The 16,513-nt window shown below is 38.4% G+C and overlaps 1 non-coding gene across 1 annotated transcript; it reads left to right on the forward strand.

Moving 5' to 3' along the window:
• Positions 1–15,714: 15,714 nt before the first annotated feature.
• Positions 15,715–15,821, forward strand: LOC126026860 (U6 spliceosomal RNA). The gene has a single exon (XR_007502068.1). It is a non-coding gene; the product is annotated as a U6 spliceosomal RNA (small nuclear RNA).
• Positions 15,822–16,513: the final 692 nt, after the last annotated feature.

Here is a 16,513-nt window from a genome sequence, read left to right on the forward strand (position 1 = left end):
CAGGACTACCATGTCCCAGATAGGGCTGAAGAGCTAAACGTTTGAGGAAAAAAAAAAGAACTTGAATTAGGGCCAGAGTGATAGCACAGCAGTAGGACTTTTGCCTTGCATACAGCAGATCCAGACCTGGTTTGATCCCCAGTGTCCCATATGGTCCTCCTAGCCAGGAGCAATTTCTGAGCACATAGCCAGGAGTAACCCCTGAGCATCACTGGGTGTGCCCCCCCCAAAAAAAATAAAGAAAGAAGAAAACTTGAATTAGTATAGCCAAAAAAGAAAAAAAAAAAAAGCTTGAAAGAAATAGCTTAATATGAGGCAGCCAGGCAAATAGGCAGAGACATAATGCTAGATTTAGAAGCCATTTTACTTTTACCCAAACAATCATGAGAAAGCATTAAAAATACTCTAAGTAACACACCAATAGAGTTATAAATATTTCAATGGGTCATTTTGACAGCAAAGTGCTAAATGGAATAATTATTATTAATAACACATTTATTTTTCAAATACTAATGGATTCCATATAACATATAATTATTTAAAAAGCACAAAACTGAATTCAGAAAGCACAACTATGATTTGATAGATTACCCTTAATAGAATTTTTTACGTAAAATACCATCTATGTCTTTATCATACAAACTCTAAGATAACTCTAATCTTTTGTCTATTAATTTATCCCTAGCACTTTCCATTCATGTTAGGCAATAGGTGATATTCAACAATTGTTAAAATGAATAAACAAGCAAAAAAAATTTCTGGTACCAGAGAAACAGTACAGAAGGTGAGGTGCTTCTCTAGTGTGCAGCCAATTCAGTTTCTATTCCCAGATCCCAATATGGTACCCCTATCCTTGCCAGAAGTGATTTCTGAGCCCAGAGTTGAGAGTGAACCCATAGCAAAAGCAGTGGTAGACCATAATTTTGTACATGTGAGGTGTTGATTTCTATCCCCAGCAGCACATGGTTGCTATGCACTGCCAGGTATATCTCAAAAGGCACTCAGAACATTTTGTGTGATCTCCAAATACACAAGGAACAAGAGGGAGTGAGGGAAGGAGGGAGAAAGAGAGGGAGTGAAGGAAGGAGGAGGGAAGGGAGGGAGTGAGAAAGGAAGGGAGGGAGGTAAGGACAGAGGGAGAAAGGAAGGAAGGAAGGAAGAAGGAAGGGAGGGAGGGAGGAAGGAAGGAAGGGAGCGAGAAAGGAAGGAAGAAAATAAGGAGGAAGGAAGAAAGGAAAGAAGGAAGGATGGAAGGGAGGGAGGGAGGGAAGGAGTGAGGAAGGGAGGAAAGAAGGAAGGAAGGAAGTAAGGAAGGAAGGAAGGAAGGAAGGAAGGAAGGAAGGAGGGAGGGAGGGAGGCAGGGAGGGAGGAAAGAAGGGAGGGAGGGAGGGAGGGAGGAAGGGAGGGAGGGAGGGAGGGAGGAAGGGAGGGAGGAAGGGAGGGAGGGAGGGAAGGAGGAAGGGAAGGAGGGAAGGGAGGAACGGAGTGAGGAAGGAAGGAAGGAAGTTCAAGTTATTTTACAATTGGCTGTTGATGACATTAATACTATGGTCTGACTCTTCCCTTCAAAAATTATCTTCTGTCATCACAAAATATAACAGTATTAGAAGTAAGAGTCTTTGAAAGGTAATTAGATCCTAAAAGCAATGCCTCTTGATTGGTTTAAAGTCCTTATGAAAAGGCATGCAGAGGGTCAAGATTCCTCCCTCTTTGATGCCTGATATAGCAGAAATGACAAATATTTAGGAAGCAGTCCTCATCAGAATTTAATCAGCTGACACAATATATTTGCAGTTAACAGTCTGCAGCCTATCAAAAGTAAATATTTTGTTGTTCATAGGCCACCTGGTACATGGAGTTTTTGTTAAAACAGACCAAAAGGGATGAAGACACACCTATATCCTCAACTGTCTCTATAGAATATTTGTATTAAAGAGTCTCAGCACTATCTGAAGATCAATTACATTTTTCCAGTCGTCCATGTTTTTATTGAAATACAAAAGTGCAAAGTGAAATATATGATTGGTATCAGAAGTCAGGCGACGTGACAACCAACACAGATTCATAGCACCAGCCTACCCAACTTACACAGCAATCCTAAGAAAGACCAATTCAAGCCGCCAGACTCCTCTGTACATGTGTCTGTTGTATACATAGTAGTGCTGTACACATAGCATTGCTACTATATCAAAATAGCAAAAGCACATTGTGGATATTATTACTCTCAGGCTAGAAGGGAAGGCAAATAGGAAAGTAAAGTGTATAATTAAATCCATTTTGAGCAACTCTCTTCATTCCAGTTCTTGATGCGCCAAATGGTGCTGTGTATTCAGTATTCTTTAATCAGCTAGAAAGAAGAAATCTATAAACACTATTGGAACTGGATACACACACACACACACACACACACACACACACACACACACACACACACACACACACACAGCCCAATCCAACAAACCTTCAAAAAACAGAGAAGGGGCAGGAGTGGTGGTGCAAGTGGAAGGGCATTTGCCTAGGACAGCCTGGTTCAATCCCTGGGTGTCCCATATGGTCCCCTGAGCCAGGAGTGATTTCCGAGTGCATTGCCAGGAGTAACTCCTGAGGGTCACCAGGTGTGGCCCAAAAACAAACAAACAAAAACAGAAGAGGAAATAACTGTCATGTGCCAACGGATGGCAGCTAATCTTTTTTTTTTTTTGGTTTTTGGGTCACACCCGGCAGTACTCAGGGGTTACTCCTGGCTGTCTGCTCAGAAATAACTCCTGGCAGGCACGGGGGACCATATGGGACACCGGGATTCGAACCAACCACCTTTGATCCTGGATCGGCTGCTTGCAAGGCAAACACCACTGTGCTATCTCTCCGGGCCCGGCAGCTAATCTTTAAGACTTAGTGCAACTCCTGTCACCTTCCACTCTTCTATGCAAAAAAGCATAATGTATAATATATTATATATAAGTAATAATTAACATAAAATATTATACTAAATAATATAAGGACATTTATAACTATCAAGGTTCAGAACATTGCCCCTAAGATAGCCTGTGAAGAATTATTGGATAACAACACAGAATGTAAAACAACAAATCTAGAGAAATTATTTAAGTTAAAATAAATAGAACTGGGGCCGGTGAGGTGACGCTAGAGGTAAGGTGTCTGCCTTGCAAGCGCTAGCCAAGGAAGGACCGTGGTTCGATCCCCAGGTGTCCCATATGGTCCCCCAAAGCCAGGGGCGATTTCTGAGCACTTAGCCAGGAGTAATCCCTGAGCATCAAACGGGTGTGACCCCCAAAAAAAAAAATAGAGCTAACAAGAGAGCCTAAGCGTTAAAACATATATGTCTTGCATGTTGCTGTTCCTGATTCAACTTCAGGCACCACATTGACTTTTGAGCATTCTGGGAAACAGCTCAATTGGGATGGCCTAATATCCCCAGCACTACAGTGGCCCCCACAGCAGAGAGCTGCTGTGAATGGCTGGCTCTTTTGCGCTCTTTTTTTGTTTGTTTGTTTGTTTGTTTGTTTTTGGGCCACACCCGGCGGTGCTCAGGGGTTACTCCTGGCTGTCTGCTCAGAAATAGCTCCTGGCAGGCGCGGGGGACCATATGGGACACCGGGATTCGAACCAACCACCTTTGGTCCTGGACCGGCTGCTTGCAAGGCAAACGCCGCTGTGCTATCTCTCCGGGCCCTCAACAAATCTTGATCAACTGGTACTCTGGCTGAGAGATGTTTATCAAAGATGCTGTAAGATTCTATACAATAAGGAAACACTCAGTTTCCTGAGTTTTACTAGTTTTGGTTATAGGTATTTTGCCCAGATAATCTATTGCACTTTATTTCTAGAAATGCATTCCCAAAGTGCAGAACTACAGTGTATACAACAAAAGCAAAAACTCTCAGTAGTAAATCTTACTTACAGCATTCTGTCCACAAGTATACATGCAAAAGACACATTAAACAATCTTTTACCACAAATTATAGAGTGCAAGTAATGTGCTTCTTTTTAATGCTTTTATTCTACATAAATCACTACCATAGGGACACCGGGATTCGAACCAACCACCTTTGGTCCTGAATCGGCTGCTTGCAAGGTAAACACAGCTGTGCAATCTCCGGGCCCTCTTTTGCGCTCTTTTGTGCTGTACTCACCACCACCACCACCACCACCACCACCACCACCACCACCACCACCACCACCACCACCACCACCACCACCACCAAAAAATAAAATAAAATTTCACAATAATATTTAATCTTAATGCTTCATTATATAATTATTATTAAAGCTATCCTCATATGTGAAAATATATCCTCATATGTGAGAGAAGAGATGCCTGAGATGGTAGTGTTGTTTTTGGGTCACAGACAATGTGATTCTCAGTAAGGGTTACGTCTTCCTGACACTGCACTTAGGAATCACTCCATCAGCCCAGGATGGATCTTTTAGATTTCAAGTATCAAACCGAATCCATCACATGCAAGGCAAAAACCTTGATCGCTAAGGGACCTTCATTATAAAGATATCTTAGACTTCTAAGTTTTTTGGATTCTTCTGCTTTATATACTTTAATGATTATTAAAGCAAGTTTTAATATTTATTGTAATGTAAAAAGTGAAGCAGAAAAGAAACAGAAATGTGATTTTTTTTTAATTTAGAAAACACAACAAAAATTAGAAAAAATGCATCCTAGGGGCCAGAGAAATAGCATGGAGGTAAGGCATTTGCCTTTCATGCAGGTCACTGGTTTGAATCCTGGCACCCCCATGTGGTACCCCGAGCCTGCCAGGAGCGATTTCTGAGCATGGAGACAGGAGTAACCCCTGAGCACTGCCGGGTGTAACCCAAAAACCAAAAAAGAAAAAAAAAAGAGAGAGAGAAATGCATCTTAGAAAAATCTAGGAATGAAAACCAAAAGAAATAAAATAACAGGGAAATAGAAATGCAAAGCAAGTTTGCAGGATTTCAATGGGCAATGGGATATACATGTTCATGACTTTTCTTTTATATTTAGAGACACTTTCAAGTTTATTAAAATATTTTCTTTAGAATTGACACATCTTTTTATCAAAAAGACACAAGAAATTTGAGAATAAAAGCAAATGCAATCAAAATAAAGCTGAGTTGACAATTGTATAAAAGTAACTCAAAGGCTATTAAAAAGATAACTTTGAAGCAGACTGACAAATGGATAAATAATGAAAAGAAATATAAATATTATAAAGTTTAAGAATTTAATCATAAGTTTAAAACTTGCACATATATACATACACAAAACACCTGACAGTTCCAGATATGAACAGCTCATAGTAGAATAGTAAAATATTTAGATTTGAAATAAGCTAGAAAGTTAGCTAAGACATTTGAATGTCATATTTAGAAAATTGACTTAGCGGCTGGAGTGATAGTAAAGAGTTTGCCTTGCACATGGCCAATCTGGAACAAACCCCAGTTTGATCCCTGGCATCTCAAGCCTGCTAGGAGCAACTTCTGAGCACAGAGCCATGAGTAACCCCTGAGCATCCCCAGATGTGGCCAAAAACAACAACAAAAGACATTCAAGGGGTATGACACAAAATTACTCTAATCCTCTTTAAGAGTGAATTCTGGTAGTGGAATAAAATAGAAATGGCGATCAAACCGTCAACAGTACTGAAAAAAAAACGTGCATTGACCCCTGTTTTATTTCTGGCATTTAACACATTTTTAAAGTGGTAAATTACAATCATTACCCTTTGGAAATATTCAAAAAAATTAGAAAACAACATGGTATAAAACAAGGAAAAACTCCATACATTTTACAATCCATTTTTATTGTGGTATCATAATTTACAACAGCATTAACATTAATGTTTTAGGCATATAGTATAATTGAACCATACCTATCGCTAACGTGACAATATTTTTCTTTCTATCCTAGGTCTCTTCTCATCCTTTTGCCCTACCATCACTTGGCATTGATGAAATTCCAGGCATATTAAAATTAAAATCCACACTGACAGTCATTGCATTGCAAATGAAATTAAATGCAAAGCACAAACTTGTTATCACCTATATGCCCAAGGACATACATAAGAAGATGTTTAGCTAAGCATTATTTCAAAATCAAATAAAATTCTGTGGGAGACTCTATTCTTCAATAGGATAAATAAAACTGCTGAACAAAATGTAAGATATTTAAATCACAGAATATCAGTTACACCTAAAATTCATGACACAGGGTAAACTAATACTATTGATTGGGTACAGAGTAGAAGGACAAGACCACACAACTGGAATAAAGTTTAGTACTTTAATCCTTCTGTCAATAAGAGACCTACACTGACCAGCGAGGGCCATCCTGAAGTAGATGAGTCCTGCCCAAGATTATAAGGAATATTATATAGGGAAAGGATATAGGGAGGTTCCAGCTTTCTGATGATCCTTAAAATGACTGAGTATTGTCAAGGGGTATCTTCCTACTGTTCCCTTGTCCTTCCCTGATAGGCTACCTAGTATGGCTAGGTAACTTGGGGCAGTGTTTATGGAAATAGGATTGTGAAGACCCAGTATGTGGTTTATACCATGTAGTTCTTACAAAATGGTGTCTCTCCCTGCTCAGAACCTTAGAATCTTGCCATGTGGCCTTTACAAAATAGTGCTCTCCCTGTTCAGAACCCAGGTCCCAACATTATCATTGGAAAAACCAAGTTATAAAAATATATATGCAGCATATCAAATCCCTATGTTCAATAAAAGTTACAAGATTATATTATCTATGTGGGATATCTATTTAGACATATATATTCCTAGAAACATAACAAAAACATAACAAGAAAAGAATAGGGACATTATATATAGAGATATATAGGTAAACTAGTGTTTTAGATATCCATATGGGGAGGAAGTTAGCATAGGACTAAATTGTAATTTGGCATAGAACTGAGTTCAATAAAATGATTTTCATAGGAATATAGTGTGCCAGCTGTAAGTTCTCATAAAAGCAGTTGATTATTAGACATTTTGTAACTTTATATTCAAATATTTTTAGTTTTATTAAACTAAACTTTATAATAGGAATCCATAGTCAAGGATAATTGTTTCAGTATAAAAATTATAGAAGTATGATACATTTATTTTTTGCATGCCTATCATTATATTTTAAGGGGCATGTATGTCAATCATAAACAAGTATGTGGGAAGAAATTATTTCTTGAACTTTCAAGGTCTTCTGATGGTCTAGTTTTTTCTTTTTTTTATTAATGTCTTTATTTAAACACCCTGATTACAAATATGATTGTAGGGGCCAGAGAGATGGCGCTAGAGGTAAGGTGTCTGCCTTACAAGCGCTAGCCAAGGAAGGACCGTGGTTCAATCCTCTGGCGTCCCATATGGCCCCCCCAAGCCAGGGGCAATTTCTGAGCGCTTAGCCAGGAGTAACCCCTGAGCATCAAATGGGTGTGGCCCAAAAAAACAAAAAACGAAAACCAAAAACAAATATGATTGTAGTTGGGTATCATGTAAAAAAACACCCCCATTCATCAGTGCCACATTCCCGTCACCAATGTCCTAAATCTCCCTCCTCCCCACTCCACCCCGCCTATACTTTAAACAGGCTTTCTACTTCCCTCATTCATTCACTTTTTTAGGATAGTTCTTCATGCAGTTATTTCTCTAACTGCACTCGTCACTCTTTGCCGTAAGCTTCATGTCACGAGGTCCAGTTTTATCTAACATCATCCAAAAGTATAGCCTGATGTTGAATCACACCCTTTTACCCAAAACAATGGTTTTCCCTTGCTTCCTCTTTCCTTTTCACCCACCCCTTTTTACATGTAAAAGGCCCACCTAGACTGAGTAGGCTTCACACATATATGGAAAATAAAGGCTGAAATAAACTATTTGGGCAAACAATACAAATAATCCCTACTCAGAGAAACTATGGTAGTCATGAAGATAAGTAGACAGAGTTGGAAAAATTTACTTGTGGGGATTGTTCAATAATGGTATGTGCTTGTTGTAATAAAACAGAAAATCAGTTACAAAATAGGTGTAAACTATGACACCCTTTTAAAGAAAATTACAAGGTATTGGATGGCATAGCTATTACAGAATCAGACAAAAGACATAAGTCATTGAATCCAATGACAAGATCCCTGCATGCATGTCATGTTTAACCAACTTTGATTTCAGTGTCATAAAAAGTAAAAATAAATGATGTTGGAAAAATTGGATAATCACTTGCCAAGGAACAAAACTGGATCATACCATACACAGAGGTTAACACAAAATGATTTGATGTTAGACACCAAACAGTAAATTATATTTAGGACAAAACTTGGCAAAACACTCCATAATACTGATTTCTTGGATGTACTTTAGAATTCAATACTCACAGAAAAGGGACTAGTGGAAATATAAATGAACAAAGGAGATTGAATCAGACTAAAATCCCCTTTAACACATCGAGTAATTATCACTTAAAAAAGATTTTACTGAATGGGAAAAATTTTTCACACATCTATCTCTCAAAGGACTAAAATCCAAATTAAATAATGAACTTACAAAACTCAACGAGGTGCCAGAGAAACAGTACAATGAATGAATCATTACCTTGAACACAGCCTGATCCAGCTTAAATCTTTGGCACTGCATATGGTCTCTGAGCAACATAATGCAATAAAATGGCAGACTATTAAATCAATGTTAAAAAGTCTATTGCAATTCAAAATGCAAACAAGGACCCTGAAGAGGAAGGAATAAAGTCAATAATCTCGCTTATAATTTCATCAAAAAGTATTAATTACCGAGAAGTAAACTTCAGAAAAGAGGTACAAGATTTATATAATAAATGCAAGTCACTGTTAAATATAAACTACAAAAGTAAATATCATAATACTAATATTAATATTAATATGTAAATACTAATATTATTATAATTATTAAAACCCCATAATAATGAAAATTATTAAAACACAATAGTCTCAGCAGTGATGAGCTTAGGAAAGCAAGAATGGAGGCTTCAATTTTAATGTATCTAAATGATAACATTAAGCTACATTAATTGAAATGCCCAATTAGAGATGAGTGAAGATGTGACTTCTATACATAATAGAATACTATGGAGACTAATTCATACTTTCTTTGTCAATGTGATTAGAACTATAAGTGGTCATTCTTATTTTTTAATTTATGTTAGTGAGGTGGCATTGATTTACACCAGTCTACATTTTTATATATTTTAGGGCTATAGTAGTACTACAACACACCCTCCAATAAAGTTCTAATATCCTTCCACCACAGACCATCGTACACTTTCATCTCACTCTCCACCCTTCAATAACTTCATTTTTGTGATCAGAGCCCAAGGAGTTATTTTTACTGACATTATCTTTTTTCCTGACTTCAGTGAAAAAATTTCGGAAGGAAAAATATATTACTAGGCTCTATTGAACTGTTACGTGAACATTGTTAGATTACAAGTTCTAGCAAATGCTAAAATACAATCAAAAGATAATTTTATGTGTAAATTTTATTTTTAAATATGTTAACTTATAAAACTCATAATTGTATACAAGGTGATATAGAGACAAAACCCAAATATAATAGCTCCTTAAATAATATATAAGAAAAATACCATTCCAGAAATCTAAAACTGCATAATAAATTTCCATAAACTTTCTAGTTTAAAAATCTAATAGAATATTCAATATATATTAAAATTAAGTGGGTGAATGGATGAACAAATGCAGGCAGAGTGAGAACAATTATTGTCTGTTTTATAAAATTTGAGGTCTCAGCTAAGAAAACTGAAAGACTTGAAGTGATTGACTAGTTAAAAGCCAAAATTATTTAAAGGCTCATTCGTTCACATAATTGAAAGAGGTCTCTTTACTGGAATGGAAGTTGAACTATTGCCTGAGACCTAAAGGATGACTGACTGAGAATATCTAAAAAGATATTATAATTAATATTTTTATATAACTTTCTCTACAACAGAGGAATGAATCATAAAAAGAAGCATTCCAAGGACAGTTTGTAAACTGGAAATTCTAAAAACTGCACATATGTACATATGTAAAATTGTCAATATGTAAGAAATACCTATTTTTAATTTTTTGATTAAATATTCTTGTGTTCTCTAGGAATAATTATCCTTAAGTTTTATTTATGTATTACATATTTTCATTTATAAAATTACATCATCCTGAGCAATAGTAATGCAGTTCCAAAAAAACTAAGAAAAACAGTCAGAGTGGCTAAGGGGTTTTCTTTAATTTACACTATTTCTGAGGTAATCCTGAAGTGTCATTTTCACATCCAGAACAGTGTGACCTGTGGTCACAGATCAATGAGCTACACTACAACACATAATAAATACTACCATAGTGCAAATCCACAAAAGCAAAACAGAAGCCCACAACACTTAATGGACAAATATGTTACTTTTGAAGACTCAACAAGTATAAGTGTCCTATAGAGCCTCTCTGAGAGGGCTGTAAGGAGGAGATGCTATGAACATTCAAGGAACTCAAACAAACAATGGAATAAACAGACAGTAAGACTCAAAAGAATATAAGAATAGAAATACGAAAACTTCACAAAGAAATAATATAAATTAAATTGTTGGATGATGAAATGAAAAACTTACAGAAAGACTTTACTATCAGAGTAAAAACTTCTGAAGATAGAAACAGTAAGCTTGAAGAAGAACTACATAACAACCTGTAGATAAGAGCAGGAGATAGAAAAGCATCTTAAAATAAACAGCTGGCAAGAAAATAGCATGAATTCAAGAGGAGCAATAAAAAAATTATTAGAATCACAGAGGGACAGGTAAATAACCCCTCTGAAGAAGCAAAAATTAAAAACATCATTGCTAAGAAATTCCCAAAACTGGACAGTGCATGTACCCACTACTAGATACCTGAAGGATACCAGCTAAAAGAGATCCAAATAAAAATACTCCAAACTCATCCTAATCAAATAATGAAAGATAAATCTAGAGATAGAATACTGAAAGCAGAAAGATCAAAGACTAAAATTATACACAAAGGAACATTCTTAAGATTTACAGCAAGTTACCAAAGGCAACCCTCCAAGCCCAAAATTTGTGTTAGGGTATAGTGAAGGAAAAATCTTAACAAGTTGAATGCATCACTAACAACGTTTTTCCCAGACAATTATTCAGTTCTCTAAAAATAATATGTACTTCATAGATAACCAGCAGCTCAGAAATTTTATAGATTTAAAGTGATATTCCTAAAAAGAAGAAATGAAAAAGTTACTTTAATATAAGACTGACCCCATGAACACACCAAACTACTACTACAAAAAATATGTCCTTAATTTTCTTAAAATAATCTTTATTAATGTCAATTAACTAAATGCATAAATTAAAAGTGACAAAATGAATAAAACATTTGATCTGCTGCTTACAAGAAAAACATTTGAATAGTTAGAGTAAATTCTACTCAGAGTCAAAGGTTGGAAGAAAATCCTTCAAGCAAACCCTCAAGAAGGCTGTGATGGTCATAATCGTATCAGAAGGCATACTGTTTAGGATAAAAGGTTATAGAAGAAAGAGAGACTCATTTCTTTTTTTTTTTTATAATTTTTTTATTTTGAATTATGAGAACAAAAGATGCAAAGAAAGAGGATAAGGTAAAGTTACAGTGGAAGGACAATCACCCATAACATAATTATCAGAAGAAGTCCCCTTGCTGATATCTTAACTTTGAACTTTCACCAATGAAAGTTAAGATAAATAAAACAGAATCCATGTGCAATTACTTTGTCCCTCAAGTCCCCAGATTGTAGCACATTATAATATTTCTTAACAGCGCACAAGGCATTCTAAAGCCATCAAACTTACGTAACTCCTTAAACATTAGAGGCATAGTATTTTTTACATTTCCATGTACATGCATATTAGCTTAAGTTAACCTCAAATTTTAAGTGGGTGCGTTTTAAGGATTAGAGTCAAAGGAGCACAATAAAAACAGTGTTAGAGTGGCAATTGTTGTTTGCATAGGCCCACCAAAATATGAGAGGCATGGAAAGGAATAACCTTGGCCTAAATACAAAGAGATCCTACCCCTGAAGTTTCCTGGCATAAGACCAGCTCTAGGCCTCAGGAAAGTTATCGTTCGATCCAGGACATTGTCTGTAGTGCCAACACACTTTTCACACAGTCTCTGTTGTTGGTCTCATGTTTCTGTATTAAAGATTCTGGAATCTGCATGTCCTACATTGAAGTCATGATGTGGAGTGCCTTCTCGTTTCACCTCACCATGAAAGGGCAATGCAGGAAGCCCTTTCCTGTAAGCAGGTTGTTGTTGTTAAGTCTTCTCAGTGTTAAGGGAAGTCTCTTTTGAGCAGGACGATGTCTGAGCAGTGGTAGGGTCTTCCGTGGTAGAGGATTGCTTCCAGGTGATGTTATAGACAAACCTCACAATTAAGGGGCAATACAGCAAGCCCTGTCCAGTAAGCAGGTCTTTGTTCTTATTGTCTTCTCAGTGTTAAGGGGTGTTTCTTTTGAGTAGATGTCAGAGCAGCTGTAGGGTCTTTCCTGGTACAGGAATGCCACCAGGTGATGTTATATACAACCTTGGATGTTTTGTAAATGTCTTCTGTAGATCAAGGGGTGAATGGAGAATGCCCATTCTTCTGAGGCCTGTGCCAGGTCTTTATGTCAATATTCAGGATGTAAGGTCTCATTGCACTACAAGATTTGTGTGTTCCCATTTTTATTAGATAAGAACTTATTGGTATGTATAGTATTTTTCCATGTTAGTGTGCCTACGCAAAAAAGATATAAAGCCACGTGGTGCTATCAGATATATGGGGGCATAAGAACATTTCCAACAAGACCCATGACTTGGTTCAAACATAAGTATTAAACTGAGGGATTCTTTCACACCAAATTCCATATTGAGCAGTTCACAAAGAGAAGATAAAAAACATGGGGGGGGGAATCATCACTGTATAAGAAAGTATTTAGCAAAAGTTATAGCCGTCAAAGAAAACATCCATAAAATGTTGAAAAGATATGTGTCCTTTTTATGCCTTTTAAAATAGTTGGGTGGGTGTTAACTCTAGGGCACCACTTTGGTCTGTGACTTAGGACTCAACACTACTTAAGTTAGAAAGGGTATAAAAGGAGTAATGATGATAGGAGTTAAAGAAGTTAAAGAGAAATATGAACTTATGAAGGGGTATGCAAAAGGGCAGAGTAAAAAATGGACATTCTGCATACATAAAAACATAATTCAATGATAGTGAGTAATATTAAAGTTTCTTGTGAGAGTACTATTAAAGTTTCTTGTGAGAGTACTATTACAGTTTCTTGTGAGAGTACTATTAATGTTTCTTGTGAGAGTACTATTAATGTTTCTTGTGAGAGTACTATTACAGTTTCTTGTGAGAGTACTATTAATGTTTCTTGTGCGCGCGGGGGCAATAGCCCCCGCGCAATTTTGAAAATGTAAACTGGACAGAGATTACCAGTGCCAGCCAAACCTCCTCCTGCTAGACTCCCGGCTCCCAGGAAGGAGAGATCCTTCAAGAAACTGGGAGACCAGAAGCTCAGAGCCCCACCCAGACCCTCCCTAAGGAGCCGCATGGATGGTGGGGGAAGGCCTAGGGTACCTTCAAGCTCCACCAAGGGACCAAACTCACCGGCTTGCCCAGGCGTGTGGCCCAGGGAAGCCCTGGAGATCTGGAGCAAGGCGGCAGAGGGGTGCTGGGGTTACCCAAGTCCGCACCCCCCTAGTCCTGGCCAAGCAGGCCTCCGGCATGGCGGGGGCCTGCCAAACCTCCTCCTGCTAGACTCCCGGCTCCCAGGAAGGAGAGATCTTTCAAGAAGCTCGGAGACCAGAAGCTCAGAGCCCCACCCAGACCCTCCCTAAGGAGACGCATGGATGGTGGGGGAAGGCCTAGGGTACCTTCAAGCTCCACCAAGGGACCCAACTCACCTGCTTGCCCAGGCGTGTGGCTCGGGGAAGCCCTGGAGATCTGGAGTAAGGCGGCAGAGGGGTGCTGGGGTTACCCAAGTCCCGCACCCCCCCTAGTCCTGGCCAAGCAGGCCTCCGGCATGGCGGGGGCCTGCCAAACCTCCTCCTGCTAGACTCCCGGCTCCCAGGAAGGAGAGATCCTTCAATAAGCTGGGAGACCAGAAGCTCAGAGCCCCACCCAGACCCTCCCTAAGGAGCCGCATGGATGGTGGGGGAAGGCCTAGGGTACCTTTAAGCTCCACCAAGGGACCCAACTCACCAGCTTGCCCAGGCGTGAGGCCCGGGGAAGCCCTGGAGATCTGGAGCAAGGCGGCAGAGGGGTGCTGGGGTTACCCAAGTCCCACACCCCCCCTAGTCCTGGCCAAGCAGGCCTCTGGCATGGCGGGGGCCTGCCAAACCTCCTCCTGCTAGACTCCCGGCTCCCAGGAAGGAGAGATCCTTCAAGAAGCTGGGAGACCAGAAGCTCAGAGCCCCACCCAGACCCTCCCTAAGGAGCCGCATGGATGGTGGGGGAAGGCCTAGGGTACCATCATTCTCCACCAAGGGACCCAACTCACCTGCTTGCCCAGGCGTGTGGCCCGGGGAAGCCCTGGAGATCTGGAGCAAGGCGGCAGAGGGGTGCTGGGGTTACCCAAGTCCCGCACCCCCCCTAGTCCTGGCCAAGCAGGCCTCCGGCATGGCGGGGGCCTGCCAAACCTCCTCCTGCTAGACTCGAGACTCATTTCTTAATAATCAAAGAATATATTCATCAGGGGAAAAATCACACTCCTAAACATATGCACTCAATTATGAGTAGTAAAATGATTAAAACCACTGCTAGAAGACATGAAAGAAAACATAAATGGCAGCATGGTAGTGGTTGTGGAATTCAACATTGCTCTATTGCCTCTTGGTAGATTAAATTGGATAATACTCAACAGGAAATACTGGATGAATTCAAAGGAAAAAATGAAACTCTGGGGGTTCATAGATATATCATATGGCTTTCCATCACCCAAAATCTGAGTACACATTCTTCTCCAATGAAAATGAGACATTCTCCAAGAATGTGGAAACATGCTAGAATAAAAAACACTCCTTCATAAAATAAAATGCTAGAAATTTTATCAACTATCTTCGCAAAATGTGATGAACTAAAAATAAAAATGAATTACACATAGTAAGTAAGAAATAACTTTAATCCCCTGAAATTAAATAAATAATTTAATAAATTAATTAAATAATAAATAAATTAAATAAAACAGCAAGTGGATCTAAGAGAAAAACAAGGAAGAAATAAAAAAATTCCTGAAAACAAATGAAAATGAACACAAGCTATCAGAATTTGTGTAACAAAGCAAAGTTGCTATTTAGAGGAAAGTCTATAGCTTTGCAAGAATTTATCAGGAAGGAAGAATATAGCCACAAAAATTAACTTGACTACAAAGCTTAAGAAAATGGAAAATAGGGCTCGGAGAGATAGCACAGTGGCGTTTGCCTTGCAAGCAGCTGATCCAGAACCAAAGGTGGTTGGTTCGAATCCCGGTGTCCCATATGGTCCTCCGTGCCTGCCAGGAGCTATTTCTGAGCAGACAGCCAGGAGTAACCCCTGAACACCGCTGGGTGTGACCCAAAAACTAAAATAAAAAAAAAAAAGAGAGAAAAAAAAAAGAAAAGAAAATAGAAAATAAATAACAAAATGAGCCTACAGTATGCAGGAGGAAGGAACTTAATGAACTAGAAATCCAAAAACACAATTATACTAAAGTTGGAAAGATATGGAGAAGATTAGGATGGCCCCTGCACAAGGATGACACACAAATTCATGAAGTGTTCCATATTTAAAAAAAATCAAGTTGCTTATTAAAAAAATAAACAAGATCGATAAATGATTAGCAATACTCAAAGAGAGAACCCAAATCAATTCAAGCCAAAAGGAAAGTTATATGTCATAACAGACCCTACAGAATTTTTAATTTAAAAATGGATTAAACAGCCCACAAGTTTTTTTTTAGTAGGATTGCATACTTATTTTGATGCTGTTCATTTACTCTGCTGTGACCCAGGTCAGGCATCAGACACATCATGGGTTTTTGAGGTGTATGGCCTCCAGTAGCTAACATTTGACTTGTAAGTAAAAAAACACAGCAAGGAGTACATGCAACAGCAAGCAGAAGTGCAGTATTTGAAGTAGTCTCCCATCCACTATTTGCTGCCTTTATCATGACATATGTTACTACAGTTCCTTTAAGTTTTTTGATAAGGAAAAAGCCAGTCAGTGAAGAGTGAGTAAAGTTTTGGGGAGTATGATCCTATTGGAACATATCACACGAAGGATTGCTGGAAAAGTAAATATGGTGATGTCATTCAACTCAGGATCTGCAGAACAGGAGACTACAAAGAACTTACCAGAAAAACCTCCTGCACTATATTAATCTTAGAAAATAACAAACAAACAAACAAAAACATGCACACAAGTTCCAACTTCTCATATGTTAAATCTCGGGATGATAAGTCAGAAAGGACAATTTAGAAGT

This window comes from Suncus etruscus, chromosome 13, assembly GCF_024139225.1.
Source record: "Suncus etruscus isolate mSunEtr1 chromosome 13, mSunEtr1.pri.cur, whole genome shotgun sequence".
In the NCBI taxonomy this organism is placed as follows: domain Eukaryota; kingdom Metazoa; phylum Chordata; class Mammalia; order Eulipotyphla; family Soricidae; genus Suncus; species Suncus etruscus.